The 17,477-nt window shown below is 33.9% G+C and overlaps 1 protein-coding gene across 4 annotated transcripts in view; it reads right to left on the reverse strand.

Annotated features, from left to right (window-relative positions):
• The window catches only part of LOC143252838 (cell adhesion molecule Dscam1-like), a 240,897-nt gene that overhangs the window by 183,923 nt on the left and 39,497 nt on the right, over positions 1-17,477 (reverse strand). For all 4 annotated transcript variants that reach the window (XM_076505600.1, XM_076505598.1, XM_076505599.1 and 1 more), the window contains 2 exons: positions 16,199-16,406; positions 8,827-10,400 (listed from right to left, as the gene is read on the reverse strand). The gene's annotated coding sequence lies outside the window, so the exon portion shown is untranslated. The remainder of the gene's footprint in view (positions 1-8,826; positions 10,401-16,198; positions 16,407-17,477) is intronic.

Genomic DNA, 17,477 nt, shown 5'->3' on the forward strand with positions numbered 1-17,477 from the left:
TATCAAATTCAGGTTCAAATTCCTCTGTTCGATCAGCGTAGCCCAATAACTGCTTTCGTGTAATTAATTAGGGAATATCAGTACAAATATTTGGGCTTTGCAAGAATATTGCGCTTCACCAAAAGTTACATTTCATGAAGTACTGTCGTGTTATATCTGACAGTCTTACATCTTTACAATAGTACTGTAGTATAGTTCCCATAACGAAATGCCCTGTCGTAAGGAAATCATCTCAAAAGGACACCACCCCTCCCTACAAGCTTTCATTTATTCATCTAGTGTACAAAAAAGATGGTTTCTCAGGGATTTTTCTTAAAAGTCTACTTACAAAGAAATCCGTAGACGAGTGATGACTTGACCCATATGTCGTTGTAAGGAATAGCACTATACTTATTTTATTCTCCAGTTGCTAAAGTTATAGCGGTTTTACGAACTTTTCATAGAAATAACCTAAGTACATGGGACTTGTTTCGCTTTTCAGACAAAGATTCTTCTTTAATATGTTTTTAGTGTTACCCGAGAAACAAGGACGGTTTTCTCCATTAATTCTATGATAGTTGATATTCGCCCGTTTCGAGATGACGCACTTTTCTTTCCACGGATGGGATATGACTTGTTCCATGTCTTATTTTGGATGTTCCTAGTGCATTTAATTGATCCATATTCCTTTGTTTCCCTATGTTAACATTCAAGGTCTATCTTTGAATTGGATGTTTTAAATTCAATATCTGGACGCATTTTTTATGATCTGAGTATGATTATTTTGTGTTGTAAAAAACTTTCACATATTCTTCCTACAACTGATCAATCTTTGGAAGCATCACTCAATCAATGATTAATTTCAGATTACAGTTATGCTTTATAAAACCACCCTAAGCTGTTTAATTTGAAGGTAATTTTTTCTCAAGTAACAGCATGTTGTGCCACATCTATATTTCAATGGCATTCACTTCCAAATAAGATTAAATTAAAGACCTTAGCATTCCAGGAAACATTGTTTTAGCATAGTAGGTTTACTTTATGCAGAGGAGTATACAGCTTAAAACATAACATATAATATAACAATAGAGCTGTTTAGTTTTAAATGAAGAAAACATCCTATCTTTGGAAAACGACGTGATTCTATCACATCATAAACGGAAACTAAAAGTAACAGTGACAAAGCTTTTCATTGTTTCAGAAGATACAATTTCACTGCTAACAAAATGGATAACAGTTCGCTTATCAGTTATTGCTATTGGTATGGTTTATGCACAACACACTTCCTGCTCAATATGCTGTCAAAAATATCACCTTAAACGATAACTCAGTCAGAATCCAACACTCATCCAAAACATGCTGACAACAGAGAAAAAAATTTTGGTGCATCTCATGTAACTTTCAAGATTCCGTTATTTCCGTTATGCTTTAATAATAATAATAATAATAATAATAAATTTATTAAGCAATAAATTAGACACAAAAAATCAAATATCAATATAAAACCATCAACAAAGAGTTAACTCGTCCTGTGATGGTTAAACACATAATAAAGTAAAATAAAAACTTACAAAATCAATATAAAGTTCCCAGAATATTATCATCAGTATTTAAGATCCATTGTTTTAAGTATTTCTTTTGATTAACACGATTAATAGAAGATCTTATACTATAAGGAATAAAATTATGAATACGAGGTGCCAAATAAAGATATTGATGAAGTGTAACTGTTTTACGTGGTGTGGGTACATTAATTGGAAAAAAAGATTGAAGTCGTGTAAAATATGAAGTGACTTTAAAAGGCCTATTAAAAGAAACATGCAATGTAGATAAAGCTAAAAAATATAAATAAAGTTTATCATATGAAAGAGGGAGTTAAATTTACTGAAATCGGTATCAAGCCTATGAGTAAAAATAAGAGAGAAACACTTTTTGCAACTTGTGAATAGGAATTAAAAAAGTCTTATATGTGCCACCCCAAATTGAAATACAATATTGTAAGAAAGATTGAAAGAGAGCATAATATACACTTAACAAAATATGATAAGGAGCACAATGACTAAGTTCAAAAAATTAGCATAGAACTATATTTTAATTTATTAACTAAAGAATTAATATGAAATTGCCAATTTAATTTTCGATCTAAAATAATTCCTAAATATTTAACAGAGGAAACTTGAGTCAATTTGGGACACTTACAATTAGGGTAAGTATAACAATCACTAGAATGATAAAAAATAGAAGGAAAAGCTGGAATGACACCATAAAGGTTAAACTGAAGAAGAAAAGATTTAGATATATTTAAGGATAAGTCATTACAGAAAAGCCAATTTTAATTTTATTAAGATCACTAGAAATAATGGCTTCATTAATTAGATTTGGCTTACTATAAACAACAGCAATATCATCGGCATAAGCTTGGATATCTCCAAAAAACTGTTGGTAAAGAATATCATTTATATAAATGAGAAATAATAAAGGGCCCAGAACAGAATCTTGTGGTACTCCAACATTAATTGTAAGCCAATCACTATAATTATTATGGATACAAACCGATTGCTTTCTATTGTGAAAGTAAGAAAAAACCAATCAAAAACAATGCCTCTAAAACCATAATAAGATAATTTATTTAACAATATTTTATGATTAACAGAATCAAAAGCTTTGGCTAAGTCAAGAAAACAGCAATTGGATGAAGATCAGAATCCAAAGCTTCTGTAATACTTCCCACAAGTTTAGCAACAGCAACCTCCGTTCCAAGCCCAGGCCGAAAGCCAAATTGAGAAGGAGACAAAACTGAATGTCTATCAAGAAATGATAAAATTCTAATCTTCATAGATTTTTCAAATAGTTTAGAGAAATGTATTAATAAGGAAATAGGTCTATAATTCGTAAAATCAGAAATATTACCAGATTTATAAATAGGAATGACCAATGATAACTTTAAAGCATTAGGAAACTTCCCTTGAGTAAAAGATAAATTAATTAAAAAAGTCAAAATTGGTGCAAAAAGATTAGCATTAGCTTTCAAAATCTTAACCGAAACACCATCTACACCATTAGAAGCTGAATTTGATAAGGAGAAAATATTATTCATAGTTTCAGATACAGTAACAGGATATAGATAACAAGAAGAAGAAGGAGCAGGAGGCATGCCCTGAGAACAAAATTTAGGATTGGAGCAAGTAGATTTAGCAACATTAACAAAAAAATAATTCAAATCAGATAAATCAGTAGTACCAAAATTACAAAATTTCTTTTTTTTTTTAACATCAATAATAGAGTTAACAATATTCCAATTCTGTTTAATAGTTTTAGCATTCTTAAACAGGTTATGATAATAAGTCCATTTAGTCTTACGGGTCAAGCTAACAACATAATTCCTTAAACACTTAAATCTAATCTTTAGATAAATATCATCAGGAAATTGATGTACTTTCTTTTTAACTTATCTCTTTTAATCATTAACAAAACCAATTCACTGGTAATCCATGGCTTAATTTTTCTAAACTTTCGTGACACAGAAACAGTAGTAGTACAACTTTGAATACAATCAGTTAACACTTCAGCAAAATTATCATAAGCAACATTAACATCAGAACAATTCATAACACAGGACCAATCTGAAAAATTCAAACAAGAACTCAATTCATTAAACTTAATCTTTTGAACATTTGAGACATGTTCTAGATCCGATAAAATGTCTATACATAAAACAATTGGAAAATGATCGGTCAAAAAACTCTCAACAATATAAGAATAACAATTTTAACAGTATTTCCACTAATTAAAAAATGATCAATACAAGAATTAGTAACATTGGTTATCCGTGTAGGAGAAGAAATAATAATACGAAGATTGTTCTCAGACAAAACTTAAAATATGCATTCTTATAACAAACATCATCAAATGCCAAAACATCTATATTAAAATCACCAACAAGTATATTAATATCATATTTGTATAAATTCAATTCTAATGAAAGCTCATCAATAAATTTCAATACAGGCAATCTAGGAGATCGATAAACAACAAAGAGATTAAATTTCTTATTTTGAATCATACAAAATAAAATTAAAGCATCAGACTTAATGTACTGTACTTCTTTTATCATAGTCAGTATCTCAAATTTAACAAAAACTGCCACTCCACTAGCCTTATTTAGACTAGAAGATGAAGAATAAAAGGAGTAACCTGGAATCGAAAAGGAAACAAATCCATCCTCAACAAACCAAGTTTCAGAAAAAGCTATTATATGAAATTTAACAACGCTTGATTGTAAAAAACAAGAAATTGGTCAAAATTTTGAGTAAGACTTCGAATATTAACATGTATTAAATTTAAATGACCAACAGAAAAAACATTTGGTAAATCAGAAAGAGAAGACAAAGTTGGTGTAACACCAACAATATCATCAAAATCATCAGCCATTGCAGTATTTATAAATTATTAAGATCAATCAAGCAACGTAAAACAATGGGCTGAGTAGTTTCTGATTTCTAATAAGAATATTACCATTCGATACCCAAAGAAATTTATAGCCAAGATCTTTCTGTTTTCGTTTTGCTTGCATGAAAATATCACGATAATATGGGGAGAGATGTTCGTTAACATAAACTGGATAAGATTCATTACAGACCTTAATATCATTAGTATTAAGAGAGCGAAATTTAGTTTTCTTAAGTTTAAGCAGATCAAATTTAATTTGCTTACGACAAAACTTAACAACAATCTGTCTCGGACTCTTATTTTCAGTTGTTTTCTTTCCTATACGATGAACAGTGTCAATATCTGTAGGAGCACAGTCAACCCCAAAAGTAGTTGTAATCTTCTCAACAACTTCTTGCAAATTCTCATTAGGCTTCTCTGGAATACCTCCAATCAAAACATTATAGTTATAAGAATATTGTTCCGCTTCACACATCTTCCTCCGAAAACTTGCCATCTCCTTCCACAATTCTTCATTTTCATGCTTTAATGTTTTATTTTCCTGTTTACACTCCTTAACTTCAGCTCTCAAAGTTGTGATATCCTCACTCATAGTTTCTACCTTCTCTGAATAATATTGAAAGGAAGTCACTAATTCTTCGACCTTTACTTTAATTAAGTGAAAGTCATCAAGTCTTGACAAAATTTCAGTAACTTTTTGTCTTAAGCCACTTCATATCTGCCTCCCCCATATTTAAATCAAGCTCACTATTCTCAACAAGATTCACTGTCTCCCCCTCTAACGAAATGGACACAGTCCTTCTTAATGGAGTTTCACTATTTAGGCTTAACTTTCTTTTTCTCATACAAAAATCACATTCATAACTTTTCCCAATTTCATTTAAATATTCCAAATCCTGTTCAGTTAAGTTCTTACATCTTAAATGATACCATTTTTGACACTCACCAGAGCAATGAAGGGCTTTATCACCAACTTTAATATAAACTTTACATTGAGCACAAAATCTACGTGGCATACTAGTTAGGAAAAAAGCCATTCAGTTGATGCTCTCACATACTATCCAGCATATGATATTTCGTCTTTGAAGAATATAATTTCATCACTGAAAGAAATGATCGACTTTACATTGGTAAGTCACAAAAAACTACCAAAAGAAATAAGACTTACTTTTGAAATAGCACTAAGCTCCAACAACCCTAAAATGTGATCTCATAATTATCAGTAAAAATTTGGATAAGAGAAATTAATTTGTTATCTTAAGTATTCTCAACTAAAGAAGTAAATATTTCTGCAATTCTAACATACAAGTTGCATATTGTTTATTGTTCCCTATCTAATAATTTTAATAAAATTCAAAAGACGATTTCTAAAAATCATTTGAAAACAGTCAACTGATCTATAAACATTTAAATTAACTCAAACTTTTCAACAACAGAACTCTTAAACTGTGCGACATTTCTAAGAATATAAACCTGAATTGTTATTTCATCCTACTTGAAATGTTTTGCAAATTTACTGAAGTCAGCCAACCATAAACTATCATGTTAAAACATGTATGTTTCTCGAATCAGAAAATGTGATTCTACAGTTTAGATTGTTGTCATAAGGATATGAATGGAAATATTTTATGTAGAGATAAAACTCGCACCTTGACTTTAAAGCTGAGACTGTGATATATTATGGATATCGAAAACACGCAACTTACAGACACAATTATTATTATCCATAATATATAAGAATATGAATGGAAATATTTTATGTAGAGATAAAACTCGTACCTTGACTTTAAAGTTGAGACTGTGATGTATTATGGATATCGAAAACACGCAACTTACAGACACAAGAGCTGCCACTATTATACTTAAAAGTATGACAAGAATGGTTTTATATCTATAAGAGAAGACAGTGAGATATATGAGCGTAGCAAAATCATTGTAGGTTCCTTCGACAATAGCAATATCTTAAGAGAAACTATTAATATAAAGAATATCTTCCACTGCATCCAGATGGCTTCTTGGCACTCAGTCCTGTAAGAATATCAGAACATCCACGGAGAAAGCTTGATAACATCATAACCCATGAAAATTAACTCCTTGGCAATATATATGAAGTAGATACAGCTTTCGTTATAGTAGCAACAAGATAAAAAACTATTATTTCGCCTCCAGCAGAAAGCTATCTCTCTATATTAATCAAACATGATTTTAGTACGGCTCGTTTTTGACCAGCTTTTACAATACTGGAGAGCCATTAATGAATTTGCAATGCTGTAAACACTCCAGTCACAGTCACTGCCCATACTCCAAGCACTGTGATTGTAATGAACAGATGCTAACAAATGTATACCATTGTTGTGGGAAATCAACTCTACACAGTACAGCTAAGATGTTTTCATATCAGGCAAGGCTAGGTCGAGTGATTAAGGCGCTCAATTCATAATCAGAGGGTCGCGAATTCGAATATTCATAACACCGAACATACTCGTCCTTTCATTGGCGTTATAACATGACGGCCAATCCCACTATTCGTTGGTAAAAGACTAGCCCAAGAATTGGAGATGGGTAGTGATGATAAGCTGCCTTTCTTCTAGTCTTGCACTGCTAAATTAGGGACGGCTAGCGCAGATAGTTCTCATATAGCTTTGTGCTAAATTCAGAAACAAACCAAAGTTTTCACGTCTTTGGAGGTTTTTACTGTAATAATGCTAAATAGAGACTTGCACATCATTTTGAATTTTTTGAAGGAAGTTGTGTAACATATTTAAAATTCTGCCCTGGAAAATATTTAGATTGAGTGAAATGGTATTTCAGAAATCTAAATGCCAGAAGTTATTAAGGGTAAGGATATAGAGCTATGCGAAATAAACAAATGACATATGAAGAGCTGTACTAAACAAAGTGAAGTTTATTTCATACTATTGGAATATAAGAACTGTTAATAAGCTATCAACGTGTTTATACTTAATTTTGTTGCCTTTGGCTTGTTTTGAATTTCGCGCAAAACTACACGAGAGCTATCTGCGCTAACTATCCCTAATTTAGCAGTGTAAGACTAGAGGGAAAGCACCTAGTCATCACCACCCATCGCCAACTCTTGGACTACTCTTTTACCAACGAATAATGAGATTGACCGTCACATAATAACGCCCCTACGGCTGAAAGAGCGAACATGTTTGGCGCGACGGGGATTCGAACCAGTAACTCTCGAATTACGAGTTGAATGCCTTAACCACCTGTCCATGTCGGGCCTTACTGCCTTTATTCAGTCCACGTTGTAAGTATCTAGGAACATCAAAATAATTTGAAAGGTGTCCTTGTTTCACTTTTGATGTAAATGATTTTAATTCTCTAGAAATACTCGTAATAAAATATTATCTGGAATTTTAAAAGTTAAGTCAGTATAGTGCCAAGAAGATGAATTGCCTTTATCACGATAATTGTTTTCGTATTTTATCACTTTACTACTTCCGCTTATAATTGTGTGTTTATTTTTACTGAACACACTAAGATAGCTAATTCTAATCGCTTCAGATTCATTTCATTTGTCAAGTTTTGTTTCTTTTATATACAAATTATGCCACTGACGCCTAAAATTTGCCTTTAACGAAATATTCCTTGTCTTTGAAGTCATGCTTTACTTTAACAGTGCTTTTAGTGAGGCAAAAAAAAAACCAGTAAAGGTGTCAAATAAAGTACGTTTCTGTATCTTTCAAGTTGATTGATTCATCAGGTATTCTTCTTAAACGGTCATTTCCTTCTTTTGTTTTATCCTTAAAAGACCATGGCTTTTAACAGCCAGTTCATTTATAAAACAATACTCATCCTTTGATTTTAGGATTTTGTTGTTCTTAAAATTTCTCGAATAGCTTTATAAACGTATATATATATAACATAGTGTTATGAAACAGTAAAAGTTTGACGATAAATTAAGTACTTTATCAAATTATATAACTCTCATTAAAATGAATAAGAATATTTTATATATTAATACTTAAATTTTAATAACTCAAAATGATATAATGATTATTAAGAAAGTACAGTGAATATATCTCTCCAGAGTTAAACCTTATGGGTGATTCAGCTAATTGATAAACTCTTTCTATATAAATACACAAAAACAAGTATAAAGTATAAAATATAAAAATTTAGTCTACGTGTTATTCGAAATTGTAAGACAAAACATTAGCTAATCTCCGTAGACATTATCTTTGACTAAATATGATTCTTTTATTCTTAGCTTTAAATGTTTTTATCCAAAATTTCGATTAATTCTTAAAAATTAACAATGCAGGCAATAATTCTTTCCAGATTACTTTTAGATGTGAGAAATATATTTAGCAAATATTAACATATTACTTATATATAAAGAAAAATACAGTAACAAAAGTGAATACTTACTTAGAGCTTTGTTTGTCGTAAAATGTCGTTCAGTGCTGTAAAAAGGGCTATATGTGTATAGCCTTCCCTAATCCTGAGTTAATAGTCTAGACGAAAAGCAGTTTGAAACATCTACCACTACTTACTGTCATACTCTTATCTGGGGCCCGGCATGACCAGATGGTTAAGGCACTCGACTCGTAACCTGAGGTTCGCGGGTTCGATTCACCGTCACACTAAACATACTCGCCCTTTCAGCCATTGCGGCGTTATAATATGATGGTCAATCCCACTATTTGTATATAAAAAAGTAGCCAAAGAGTTGGTGGTGTCTGGTGATGACTAGGTGCCTTCCTTCTAATCTTACATTGCTAAATTATGGACGGCTAGCGCAGATATTTTTCGTGTAGCTTTGTGCGAAATTCAAAACAAACTAACAAACTCTTATCTAATCAAATAGTGGAATTTGTCCGTTACTATAGCTCCAATGTGCAGATCACGATATTGTGTGTTTTCTGTGGGAAAGACAGTCTATCCTCATGTGTTTTCCAGTAAAATTGCAAACACGAATCCTACCATCAGCTTTAACAAGTCGGAAACAGAACTCATCTGAAAAGATGACACAAAATAAGTGTCCTCACTGTAAGTTGGCATGCTGTCCTGCCCAATTAACACCGTGACAGTGGCGAATTCTGGTCGATATCGATTTGCAGATAGTCCTTCTTGAATAATAACCTTATTTTGTTATCTCTTATTCAGTGTCTTTTTGATGCTCTGGAACGAATGTCTTTATACCATTCTTGTCGTAAGGTGTTGTAAAAAAAAAAAAAAGACTTATTTCGACCTTGACGTGTTAATCTGATCAAAACACAATGATTTCGGGCCGTATGTGTTTGTATCTACCAGCAGACATCCTGGAATATATTTCTTGTAGACCGACGAAGTTCGAATCCCCGTAATACCAAACATCCTCGTCCTTTCAGCCGTAAGGGCATTATAATGTCACGGTGAATCCCACTATTTGTTGGCAAAAGAGTAGCCCAAGAATTGGCGGTGGGTGGTGATGACTAGCTGCCTTCCTTCTAGTCTTACACTACTAAATTAATGACAGCTAGCATAGATAGCCCTCGTGTAGCTTTGTGCGAAATTCGAAACAAATAAACGTTTGCATCGACCTGGAAAGCTGAAAAAGTGTTTTTCACTTGTTTCCAAATCAGATGGGTAAAGTCGAAGGAAGGAAGGTAAACTCAGAAGTACGTTGTGTCGAAAAAAGTAGTCTTGTAACTGTTTCGAGTATCTGCTAGTCAGCGGATCAGTTCTTGCTCTGTTTTGGCTGATACTGAGTCTTTTTTTCTTCTTCTTTGCAGTTTTGTCATGGTTTCTATTTCCAAGTCTTCAATAGGTTCTGTTTAAACTTCCTGGTAGTTGTCGTTTGTATGTGCTCCTTCCTCATGATCGGCAAGATACCTTCAGCAGCCTGTATGTGCTTGACCTTGGTGATTAGGTGATTCTTGATTGATAGATTGAATGTTTATTGGCGGACTGGGAGAGAAGTTGTGTTGTGTTGAGCCAGCTGTCTTTAGTGCCTATCTGCTCTAGAATGTAGAAAATAGAATAAATAATAATAACAAAACATCCGTGAGTTGAAATATGATCTGCAGTTTTCTTGAAAGAATTGCTTACCTTCAAGAAATTGGTTAGCTGCCTTATCTTTTCAGAATGAAAATGTGTACTACGTTAATTTTATATACTGTAGAGTCTTCAAGTCTTGTAATAATGTCCTCAGTCGCGATGGAAAGATCCACGTTCACGAAGAAAAGAGAGACACGTTTAGTATCAGTGTTAGGTAGTTCACATTTCACCGGAGGAACTGAAATAATTAAAATTATCTGTTGTAAGGGATTGGATAAGAGCCCCTCCCCTACGTAGTAGTCTAGTCTTTAAAGCACAGGTGTCAGTGTTTGGTTTATTCAGTAGAATAAATTCAAACATCTGTCGAAGAAAAAAATTCTTTGGTATTTCAGCAATTATCAGGTTGAAACTCTGGATGAAAATGTTGGACTAGTGCAGGGCGCATTGATATTCTCGCCTGTGTGGTTTGTAAACCTCAGCGCCCTCTGGAGTGTTGACATTTGTGACCTTCTCCTAACATGACGCTGGACATGAAGGTAAGCGCCAATGACTAAACTAGTTTTTTTATTATATTTCCTGGTTTTCTCGAAAAACATGTCAAAAAGCAATTGGGAAGCTCAAAAGCGATTGCTTCTCTTCATTCTACTCTGATGTGAGGAGCAGTGTATGAAAAATTGTGAGTTTATATCATATGTGGTGTCATTTTACCTGAAACAAACGGTAAATATCAGACGTATAGTTCTTCAGGGTGGCGAGAACTTATTCTTATTGATCAGGGATTGAGACTGTTGTTTTTTGGGTGCTGTTATCTGGTAACGAGTGGAGAGAAAGACGGGACTGGACGAAGAGGGGTATTTGCTGTATGGCTTTTCGACTTTATTGTGAAATAGGTGAAAAAAGAACCCGTGTGCATGTGGTCGGTGGGTTGTTGCAGCATAGTGATTATTTAGATGAACCTTTTCGTCTTTCCTGTATTTCTCCAGCGACTCCGTGACAGTATGTATAGTTTAGTTTGAGTTACTTCTGTATTGTTTCCTGGATATCTTCATGAATGAGTAATTGGTCTACACCTCTTAAGAAATGGAGAACAGGTTAAATTAATTCTTGAAATGTATGGAATAACGTTACACGGTCGGCAAAAGAAGATGAACTACCAACATTGAAACACATTTCATCTAAACTTGATGAACACTTAAAAAACAAATATAACTTATCACTATTTATTGGTTATCTTCCCTAAGCAGACTAATAGTTGTTTGTTTCTTAGCATTTCGCGCAAAGCTACTCGAGGGCTATCTGCGCTAGCCGTCCGTAATTTAGAGGGAAGACAGCTAGTCATCACCACCCACAGCCAAATCTTGGGCTACTCTTTTACCAACGAATAGTGGGATTGACCGTCACATTATAACGCCCCCAAGGCTGAAAGGGCGGGCATGTTTGGCGCGACCGGGATTCGAACCCGTGACCCTCGAATTACGAATCGAACGCCTTAACACGCTTGGCCATGCCGGGCCCAGACTAATAGAAACAGCTTTCACTGGCTTCAGTAAATTTCAAGTCAAAATAACCACCTTTATAGACGTACAAAAAGCTTCTACAAAGATTAACACAACGGCTTTAAGTTTAAACTTATCAAGTACAAAATGCTCGTTATATTTACGAAATAAATTTCAAAATTTCTTGTGAACGGAGCAGCAAACATAAACAAAACAAACACATCATCTTTCAACCATTCACTTTCAATGCGGGAACAACACTAGACTCTGTCTTAACCCGTTATAGACTATTCGTAGATGATCCGTGATGACGAGAAAAACCCACTTGTAGAGAAAATTATATATTTAGAAAAGGCTGGTATGAATAGAGAAGGCACTAATAAAGGAGCGAACAACGGTTTGACCTTCTTCGGTCATCGTCAGGTTCACAAAGAAAGAAAGGGTTACTGACCGGTAGCTGACCACATGTTTCAAGGCGGTTGTATAATTGAGTGTGGGAATGTAGAGGGCGTGCTTATATGTTGGATATATTTATTAATATAGGTTTTAAGGTGTTCCTTTGTATTGGTTTATTTTGGGCTTGAGTTATACAAGTAAGGCTTCTTTAATTTTGCGTTTGTTTTGTTTCTTTATTTAGTATTTGGGTGTTTTCTATGGTTATGTTGTGTTTATTTAATTTGCAGTATTTAAAAAGGTGTGAAGGTGACGTTTTGTGTTCTGTAAATCTGGTTTCCATTTTTTACTTGTTTCTCTAATATAGAAGTCGTGGCAGTTATCACATTGTATATTATAATAATGTTGGTGTGTTTGTCAGTGTAGTTTTTACATAGTACAGACCTGAGTTTTGTGCCTGATTTTAGAATAAATTTGGTATTAACTGAAATGCCATATTTCGTCACCAGTTTTTGCTAAATGTTGGTTATTTTTTGCTGATGTCGGGAATATATGGTATGCAGCCGTATATGGTTTCGTGATTTTTAAATCGTGGGGTATATTTACTTTTGTTAGTTAATTTTGCTTTTTTGTCTAGGTGTGTGCATATAATGTTTTCTATGGTTTGTGGAGGAAACTTATTGATGAAGTATTGTTTTATTTTGTCTAATTCGTCGTTAATTTTATCCGATGAGCATAGTTTTATGGCTGTGTTTAATTTGTTTCTTAATGTGTTGAGCTTTTGTTTTGTTTCATATGCTGAGTCCAAAAAAAAATTTATAGTTCAGTATGGGTGATTTTTCGGTGGATTCCTGTTTTAAATTGTGTATTTTGTATTCTTGTACTTTTGAGGTTAAGAAATAATATGTGATTGCTTTATAACATAGTACTTAATTTATAGATAATTTGTAAAATACAGTTCGTCTTATATTGAGGTGTATCAGGAGAAGCAACATAACTCGTTCTCAGTCACGGGAAAAGTTTAACGTAATCTATCAATTTAAATTATTTTCTGCACTTTAAATTAGTTAATTGTGTTACAACCTTGATTTCACTTAGAGCCAAAGCTCTGAACTATTTCCATCATCCACTGTGAAAAGTAGTCATTGAGTATTTCAGTCATGCTAAGAGCCGTTCAACAATAACATATGATAAATCTATTATTTACGTTACGTCACATTTTGAAATATGAATGGTAGTAGGATTACTTCCTAACAGTTTAGTGTAGAATATTCTGCTTGTAAAATAAATCTGACATCACATTATTCTGGCTGCCCTCCTGTCATATCAGAAGATAAGACTTCTATTTTGTATTGTTGATTAGATTCTTTGGAACTCAGCACATGAAACAAAACAAAAACTCAACACACTAAGAAACCAAATAAACACAACCATAAAACTATGCTCACCAGATAAAAATTAACGACGAATTAGACAAAATAAAACAATACTTCATCAATAAGTTTCCTCCACAAATCATAGAAAACATTATATGCACACACCTAGACAAAAAAGCAAAACCAACTAACAAAAGTAAATATATCCCACGATTTAAAAAAAAATCACGAAACCATGTACGGCTGCACACCATATATTCCCAACATCAGCAGAAAATAGCTAACATTTGGCAAAACTAGTAACGAAATATGACATCCCAGTTAATATCAAATGTATTCAAAATCAGGCACAAATCTAAGGTCTGTAGAATGTAAAACTACACTGACAAACACAGCACCAACGTTATAACTACAATGCGATAACTGTCATTACTTCTATATTGGAGATGCAAGTAGAAAATGGAAACCAGATTCAAAGAACACAAAAGTCAACTTCACGTTTTCGAACACTGCAAATCAAATAAACGCAACATAACCATAGAAAACACCCAAATACTAAATAAAGAAACAAACATAAAGAAACGCAAAATTAAAGAAGCCTTACTCATACAACAACTCAAACCCAAATTAAACCAATACAAAGAAACTCTTTTACACCTATATTAATAAATATATCCAGCATCTAAGCATGTCCTCTACATTCCTACACTCAATTACACAACCGTCTTGAAACATGTGGTCAGCTACCGGTCAGTAACCCTTTGTGAACCTGACGATGACAGAACAAAGTCGAAACGTTGTTCGCTTCTCTATTAGTGCCTTCTCTGTCCATACCAGCCGTTTTTAAATATATAATTCGTAGATGACCTTCCACGTTACTCACAAACGCATTCCGATAGGCTGATGGCATTGCAATATGAATTACTTTTTAGGGATTCCACGTTATCGGCCTTTAAACTGCAAAAAATAATCAATAAGTTCATAATCTGGTGTAACAAGTGAAGAATAAGTCATCCCCCAAAAACTCAGTCCATAATATTTCACAGAAGCCTCAATAGAGGTATAAAACCATAAGAATGTAAAACTCCTTCTCCAAGTCAATAAATTCCTCGGAACGACACTTAACCACAACCTCACTCGACATTCACACATAAAAGAAATTTTTAAAAAACTACAAGCAAGATTAGCATATTTAAATAAAATAAGTCACTATATACGTGTCAGTAAGGCTAAAATTATGCAAAACAGTCATTAGACCCATCACAGAGCATGGTTCTGTGATTACATCTAACATGAATATGAAGGAAACTCTCACAAAACTACAAAAACTTCAAACTGGACTTCACGATTATTGTACCACCTCCCACACTACACACTATTGTGTGAAGTAGAACAAAGCTCAGAATTACCCCGCATTAAAACAAGCCTAGTCAATCTGTCTAGTAAATACCACATATCGTAACTCACTCTTCCCTACCTTAGTTGCTTCCCCACAATTCTGGAGGAAATACTTATCTCTGTATAAGTTTATTCGTGATGATAATAATACACCGTAACATGAAATATCAGTAAGCTTATATGTCTTGATTCCAATTTTTTAATATCTTCCAGGTCATTCTACACAAACGTAAACTTCGATGTTGTTGTTTTTTATCTGAGCATTCATCGAGCTTTAATTCAGCTCGAACAGTGAAAGTGGGTTTTTTGGAGTACTTTCGTTTACATCTCCACACCTAAATTATCGGCATTGGATATTTAAATCCCAGCCACGGTATTAAAATTTATAGTTCCTCGCCAGGCCCTGAAAAGATCCGTTTGCCGTTCACATGTAGATGCGGCTTCACTTCTGATCCGGTACACGTACGGAAATTGTAATACCTTCACTTCTGCCTACCCTCCAGTGACATAGCAGTATGTCTGCGGACTCACACTGCTAGAAACCGGGCTTCGATACCCACAGTGGGCAGAGCTTTGTGATTAATTTTAAACAAACAAATAAACAAAAAGTACGTCTGCCTCCTCGACCTAATTTTAATATTAATAACAACTTTACGTAACCTTTGCTAAATTACCCTAATTAAAGATACATAATCACTTCAAGCACTTCAAATATTTAATGATTTGACTGTTTAATCATTAAAGGCCGAAAATAGAGCAACTTTCATGTAAATTCTTACCAGGAGTTGGGTTTGGAAAAGAAAATGAAATCGCCATAGGTTACGAAATGAGTAAATATTCCAATATGTAAACATTGGATAAAGAATCTTGGTCTTCGTGGGTTTAAATGACAGCCTGGAATTAAAGTGGCCAATTAAGTCGATGATTCCGCGCGGCGAAGAGTTGGAAGTAACCCGTCATGGATTACTGAAGAGACAGAATGAGTAGACTGAAGAGGTTTTCTAAGTACGTGTGTTATCACATACGTCTTACTGTATCTGGAGATACCAGTTTTCAAGTTTGTAGAGACTAAGACTAGTAGAATAAGAAACAACTTACCAGTTATTCAGTATGAAGTATTTCGGGGTAAACCTCGGAAGTAGACCGGAACCACTCAGGCTCATAAAGATCAGCTTCTCTTCGTGATGAAGGTGAGGGTCTACGTTTTGAGTTCTATGGTTCGGCATTGCTGAAGTCATTGGTGGTATTACTACATCTCTTCTCAACTATTCAACGGCTATTATTGGTCCTTCATGGCGACGGGGACCTAAGAATCCAATGCGTATACTTAGTTGTGAGGAAGAAACAGAAGTGCTCCGAGAAAACTCACTTTCCCTGGTCAGGCGCCGAATAATCTACCTAACCAACTAGCCAAACTTGGCAGCTATTTAATTTACAAGAGAAAGTAATATTGTAATATTCCTTACTACCGTCGTCAATATTCTTAAACTATTGACCAGAAGGAATCTTAACAACACCATCCCACCCATTATCCACACTAAAAGACTGGCTGTCACGTTTATAATGCAATCACAAGTTTAAGTGGAGGGATTACTTTGTTGTGTCGCAAGGATTCGAACCTAGCTTGTCAGCTCCGACATCAAAGATCTAGCACAGAGTTAAACTGCGCTTTAAGTCATAGGAAGTCTGAAGATAGGATTGTCTCTAACTTTCTCCAGTGTAAACAACGAGCTTCAAAAGTCATTTATAATTTACAAGCTTAGGTACCCATTCTTTGTCGGGGTTATGAATTTAAAAAATGTGGGAGTGGATGCTATGATTGGTTTGTTTTGAATTTCACAAAAAGTTAGACAAGGAATACCTGTATTAACCGTCTCTAATTTAGCAGCTAAGGACTAGAAGGAAGGCAGCTAATCATCACCACCCACTGCCAACTCTTGGGCTACTCTTTTACAATGAATAACGAGACTGACTGTCACTTATAACACCACGAAGGTAGGCATGTTTGGTGGGACAGGAATTCCAACTCATGAACCTCATATTGTGAGTCAAACGCCCTAACCACCTGGCCATGCACAGCCAACAAGATGCTAGAATAAATAACACAAAAATCCTGACTGTAACACAATTTTATAACGTTAGAAGCAGAGTTTCGATATCAATGGTAGATCACATATAGTCCATTGTTTAGTTTGTACTTAACTACAAACAAATAAAACAAATCACGCAATTTATTTATACCATATTACAAAAGTATTCATTATTATTAACTCAATAAAAGTTTTGTATAAGCGTTAAAAGTGTATTATATATGCACTTAAACACATGGTTTACACCGTACAGAGTGACTTTACAGGAAGAGGTAGTATCCAAGTAG

Source organism: Tachypleus tridentatus, chromosome 6, assembly GCF_004210375.1.
Source record: "Tachypleus tridentatus isolate NWPU-2018 chromosome 6, ASM421037v1, whole genome shotgun sequence".
NCBI classification, from domain to species: Eukaryota; Metazoa; Arthropoda; class Merostomata; order Xiphosura; family Limulidae; genus Tachypleus; species Tachypleus tridentatus.